We start from the raw sequence: 6,272 nt of genomic DNA on the forward strand, positions 1-6,272 counted from the left end.
AACAATCTTGATAGATAAGGATCCTTAATCCCAATTGGCAAATCAGAAGACTGAGTCTCAGAGAAGTTAGGTAATCTATTTGTCCAATCACCTAGCTAATGAGTGGTGGGGTCAGCATTGAAACTCGGTTCAGGGTGACTCCAAAGCTTAGACGCTTTCCAGTTCTGCACTGCTCATTGAAGACTCCTGGATCACTTCTTCGGTTGGTGTTGGATCTGAGCAGAAACTATTAGGAGTCTAGGTCAAGGCACGGGGGTGAGAGTAGGCAGAGCCAGGCCAGAGGTCTCTGCATAAATCTAGACATCAGATATCAGAAAATTTTGATCATGGCTTTTATTTCTTTGCAACAGTCATCCAGAGGTTCTGAAGAGAATTCACTGGTTGTAGAGTCTGTGTTAATCACCCAGCATTAATATTTCCATTGCTCCATCGTCACGTGTAAGCCTATCAACAGCGTTTCTTCTCCAAAAGTAAACTTGCCCAAGCTTTAGTTTCACATCAGTGAAGGCAGATTCTTTCACCAAGATGGACTTGTTTGTTCTCAGGAAATCCATACAGCCCTGGTTGAAGAGTTCAGAAATGCATTATTTATCTATTGATGCATAAAAAGCACCTATACAATTTGATGGTTTAATACAACGAGTTTTTCCTCATAATTCTGTGGGTCAGCAGTTTGGGCTGGGATCAGCTGGGCTGTTCCTCTGTTGGTTTTCCTGAGGACACTCATGTGACTGTTATCATCAGGCAGTTCCACTGGGGCTGGGTGATCCAACATGACTCACTTACATGCCTGGCTATGGGTGACAGCTCTTCTCTGGGCCTTACTCTCCACAAGCTTTCTCATCCTCCAGCCAGCTGGACTGGGTTTCTTCACACAGTGTTCTCAGGGTCTCAAGAGAGCAAGAGCAGAAGCTGCCAGGCCGCTTGAGGTCCAGACTTGGCACTCTAACACCATCACTTCTACTGCAATTCATTGTTCAAAGCAGGACATTAAGCACCCCTATTCAAGGGGGTAGAGAAATAGACTCTACCACTTAATGGGGGAAGCAAAGGCACGTGAAAAGAGAAGTGGGAGAAATCTGTGACCATTTTTTGCAGTCTTTCACAAGGAGAAAATAATCTTACCTGGACAAAGAAGAGGCTTCACCCCAGTGGTCTTTCAACTTTAACATGTATATGAATCACCTTAGGAACTTGTAACAATGCAGGTTCTGATTCATTCAGTCTGGTGTGGGACTGAAGGTATTTCTAACAACCTCTCAGGTGATGCTGATGCAACTGGTTCACAGACTACAGTTGAACCAAGGTTCTAATCACCGACATGGGGTAAGTCCATTCCATTTTCTCTACTTAGTGGGGCGAGTGCTGGCCTGTCCAATAATGTATTGGTTCTTCCAAGGGTAGAGAGCCCCCCAACCTATGCTATAATTTAAGATATGCAGCCAGTGAACTCAGTTAATGGAGTATGTGTATTACAGGTCTACTTTAAGAACCACAGTGGCCTGACACGGATCACATACCTGCTGGAATTACTTGATTCTCTGTTAGCTCTGTGTCTGTCTTTTCCGGTGTGGTTTTGTGACCACACTAGGAAAGATCCACAAATGTCAATATTAAAATGTTCACTTTGACTTTAAAAAATGCCATCATTGCCTTCTATAGGATTTTAAAATTAGATTTTAAATAGTTTCACATTTCAAGCATTATTATAACAGATTGCTTAGGCCAGATGGATGGTTCTCTGAGTTCTTTACCAGGCCTGGTAAAGCTTGTCTAATTACATTCAATCACAACTTTCTCACATTTTAATTCCTCTTTCATCAGAGGCTGTGCATACCATCATGTCAGGAAGGGGCCCCAAGCTTGGGGACAGATACCCAGATAACAGAAACATGGGTTAAAGTCATTAAAGCCTGGGGCTCTGGTCACCAGGAGCCCAGAGTATCTTTCTTTTTCTGATATGAACTGATGATGCAGTTTGTAATACAGCTAAGGTGAATGTCCTGAGTGTGTATCTGTTTCTGGCTGATGTGGGAGTGATAAGGCATTTATACACAAGAGTGGCCAATAATTATATTTGTTCACTTGTTTTATTTTTTGATGTCACCAAGCCATTTTATTTTTGTCCTCCCAAATGCTGATCACCTGGGGGAAACTGAGGCAATGCTTGTAGTTCTTCTTCTGATAGTATGGTGCTGCAAATTTGAAAAAAAAATTATAAGAAACACAGACATAGATGACGGGCCACAAACATAGTTATCTTTCTCTCTGAATGAAAACAAATAAAAATCAGGGATCGGGTCAACACCAAGAGACAGTTGTTTGTTTTTAACGGTTGCCCAGTTTCCTTTCAAAATGGAGGGCTGAAGTATGATACAGTTAGATAAGGAGGAAAAAAAGGTCTAGTTATAAATTGATAGAATGATAGCATTCCAAAGAACCACAGAAATCAATGAATACAAGCCTCTTACTTTACAAAGAGAGGCCCAGACTGGTGACATGACTTCCATGAAGCCATGGAGCTTCCCCCTGGTCGTCCACATTCACTCTACAGACTCCAGCAAATCATGAAGGAGATTTTACACTCTGAAGTTGATGTCGTGCTATTGGTCCTTCTTCTACGATTTCTTGCACCTTTACTAGAAACTTCTGGTCTTGTATTTGAGATTTTCCAAATTATTTGTTCAAAATCATGAGTGTGATAAAAACCCTGTTTTCCCCTTATGGCCTGTTCCATTCTTCCCTGGAAGTTTCTCGTTTCACACCATCACATTTTTATTAAAGTCACACTGACAAATGGGGAAATAAAATCCTTCTGAGGGTTGCTTTCCACCAAACTTTCTTTCTCTTCTGTGCTTTATTAAAGATAGAAAAGACAAGAAAAATCTCATATTATACTACTCCGCAGGCTTTCTGGAATTACACATTAAATAGGCTGCTTCGGTGAAGGTCCATCAGGGTTCGTGGGGGAGGAAGGGGAAGAAATTTTGTGTACAATGCTGGACACTTTTTATATACAAGACCATTTAATCCTCATAACAACTTTCCTCTATTTTACTGGGAAAAAGAACTGAAGCTCAGAGTAGTTAAACAGCTTGCCCAAGATTACACTATTAGTAAGGAGAAGAAGTTGGTTTGGAACCTAGATCTCCAAACTCTTTGGTCTTTGTTCTATACCAATGGTTCTCAAATGTTTGTCCAGGTTGTATTAGAATCACTGTGGAAATTTTCAAACAATAAATTCTCAGGATTTACTCTCTGGCATGATCTTACAAATCTGAGTTGGGATCCAAAAATTCTGTTATACATCTTTGTTTCTATTTTATTTTCTACTTCCATATCTGCATGTATCTCTATCAATTAGTACTTGATACATAATCAGTTGTCCTCAAAAGTTTAATATACACCTTTTTTAGCTCACAATTCTGTGACTAGGGAGTTGGAGCTATCCTCAGCTGGTTGGCTCTTGTGCTGGTCTTGCCGGGCTCATGCATCCATGGTTGGCTGCCAGGTTGACTGGGGACCAGCTGGTTTATGAGGGCCTCAGTTGAAACATTGACATTTGCTCCATTTGGTCTCTCACCTTCTAGCAGTTTAGCCCAGGTTTTTTACATGGTAGCGGTAATCAGGGGTCCCAGCAGCAAAGAGGGCAAGTTCCAATACATAAGCAATTTTCAAGTATCTACATGTATCACATTTGCTATTGTCCCACTGACCATAGCAAGTCAAGTGACCGAGCCTGGAGACAACGTAAGGGTACCACACAAGGGCAGGTATACAGGGAAGACAATTATTATGACCATTTTTGTAACCAATATACATCTCTAAGTAAATATAGATACTTGCTTAACATGCATGGAGATAAAAGCTCAAACAGTATTTAAGGGTATGGAAATACGTGTGCACTTCATCTAGCCCCCTTCCTCATAATCCTACTCTCCAAAGGATCCTGCTTTTACCTATGTTTTTAGCTAGTGGTGTATAACTTTTTTACTGTTATTTAATAATTTGAAAAAATATTACAGTTATATGAGTAAACTTACAGAGTCAAATTCTTCAATAAAGTTTGTTACAAACAACAGAAGCTTCCTTCTCATTTTGTTCCCCTCAGAGGCAAACACTTTCAATTCTTCTGGCTGATTCTTTTGGTAGTTACCTCCATATTACTAAGAATTCTTTTTTCTGTTTTCACTTCTTAACTTTTCAGTATCTATTGTTTTTCTTCAGAAAATGAGACCCCAGACCTCTTTTACCTCATGTCTGCCCTCATCAAACCACACACCCTTTGCACCCCATTCCTGTCAGTGAAGCTGTCTTAGAACTTTCTCTACTACCAGCCTGGGATTCAGCTGTCCCAGGTTAGTTGAGAGTTAGTCCCAATCCATTTGCTTCCCAGCTTCCAACATTTTTCTGATGGTACATTTTACTCTTTCCTTTTGTTCCTATGGTTTTTTTTTTCTTTTTTTGGCTTGTAAAAAGCCCCTTTACTGTTGTTTTGTTGGGATTTCAAGACAGAGTAAAAATATATCCATGTGCTCAATCTATCATCTTGATCTGGAAGTCCTATAGTATTTTTTCTTGTTTTGTCAATGTCAAGAAATATTGGTACTCTACTTTGGAAAGCAAGCATTTTAGGTTATTTATACTACCCCTTTCATCCTCTTTTATTCCTTTTGATTTGGATTAGTTATATTTTTATTTTTATTTTATTTATTTGTGTCAGATCCTAGGCAGTAGGAACACAGCAACTAAAAAAAATAGTCCCTGCACTCTCAGAGCTTACATTCTAGTAGGGCAAACAGAGTCTAAATTATATATGTACATGTATACATGTTGTTATTACAAACATAAAAGTATAATGTATAAAATTATAAAAATAAAAAAATATATATATATAATTTCTGGACCTTCTATATCTGAAGTCTTGTGTCTTTCTCTAGCTCTGGAAAATGTCTTCTATTGTTTTTAAAATATTTTCTCCCCTATATTTTCTGTTTTCTCTTTGTAGACTTTTACTTGATGGATGTTCCCCCTCCTGGTTAGACCTTTCTGCCATTTCCAGCCCTGCCAACAATTGCTTTCTCATCCACCTTCTCTCTCCTCTGCTCCATCCCTCTCTTGCTTTACATCCTAGGACATTTTAAATTACAGCCCCTGCATTCAATGTTTAATGTAGTGATCATATTTTTAATTTTCATAATTGTATTTATGAACTTTTGTACACTATTTCTTATTCTCTTATTGCTCCTTTATATAGCTGTGTGCCCTTGTGTAAATGGATGCAGTAGCCACTCAACTTTTTCTGGGAGGTAATGAGATTTCTTTGAGGTTTTCTTCTCCAAAAGTTAATTCTGCTTTCCTGGGGTCACTTGTTCTATTTGATCATATTGGCCCATCTCCTTCGTTTCACTTGTTTGTTTCAACAGGTGGTGAATCTTGGTAGTCCTGTCATATTTATGAAGGAATAACTATAGCAATTACCATGGGTAAGTGGCTGGAGTTTTCTCTACTATTTTATTTTATTTTGTTTTATTTTATTTTATGAGACAGGGTCTCACTCTGTAGCCCAGGCTGTGGTGCAGTGGCTTGATCACAGCTCATTGTAGCCTCAACCTCCCAGCCTCAAGCAATCCTCTTGCATCAGCCTCCCAAGCAGCTGGGAACTACAGGCACATGCTACCATGCCTATCTAATTTTTGTATTTTTTTGTAGATATGGGGTCTCTCCATGTAGTCCAGGATGGTCTTGAACTCCTGGGCTCAAGTGATCCACCTGCCTCAGCCTCCCAAACTGCTGGGATTATAGGCATGAGCCACCACACCTGGCCTTTCTGAACCTTTTTAAATGTTCATTTTTATCACAGGCTGCCTATGAGTGGACCAGATGGATAAACCAGAGACCTTCACCTTAAGGGGCCCAGCAGATCAGATGAGCACTTAATGTCCCCTGAAATGTCAAGACGAAAAAGAGTCCAGCCCAAAGGTTCAGCCTCTCCATCAGATGTACAGGTAGGCATGTTGTTCATTGATTTTGAATCCTTCTCCTAGGACCGAATTTCGACATAACATATGCTCAGAGCAAGGGTCATCTGAGGGAGGGATCCCTTATAGCTGGCTTGACTATGGAAGCCATGGAGAAGGTAGTGTTTAAGCCAAGAATTCCTAGGCCAGGGTGTATCAATTAGGAATCTTAGGTTACATACAACAGAAAATATCACACAAAAATTTATTGACTCAAGTAACAGAAGCCCTGAGTTAAGACGGCCTTCGGGG

This window comes from Macaca fascicularis, chromosome 2 (assembly GCF_037993035.2).
Source record: "Macaca fascicularis isolate 582-1 chromosome 2, T2T-MFA8v1.1".
Lineage (NCBI taxonomy): Eukaryota > Metazoa > Chordata > Mammalia > Primates > Cercopithecidae > Macaca > Macaca fascicularis.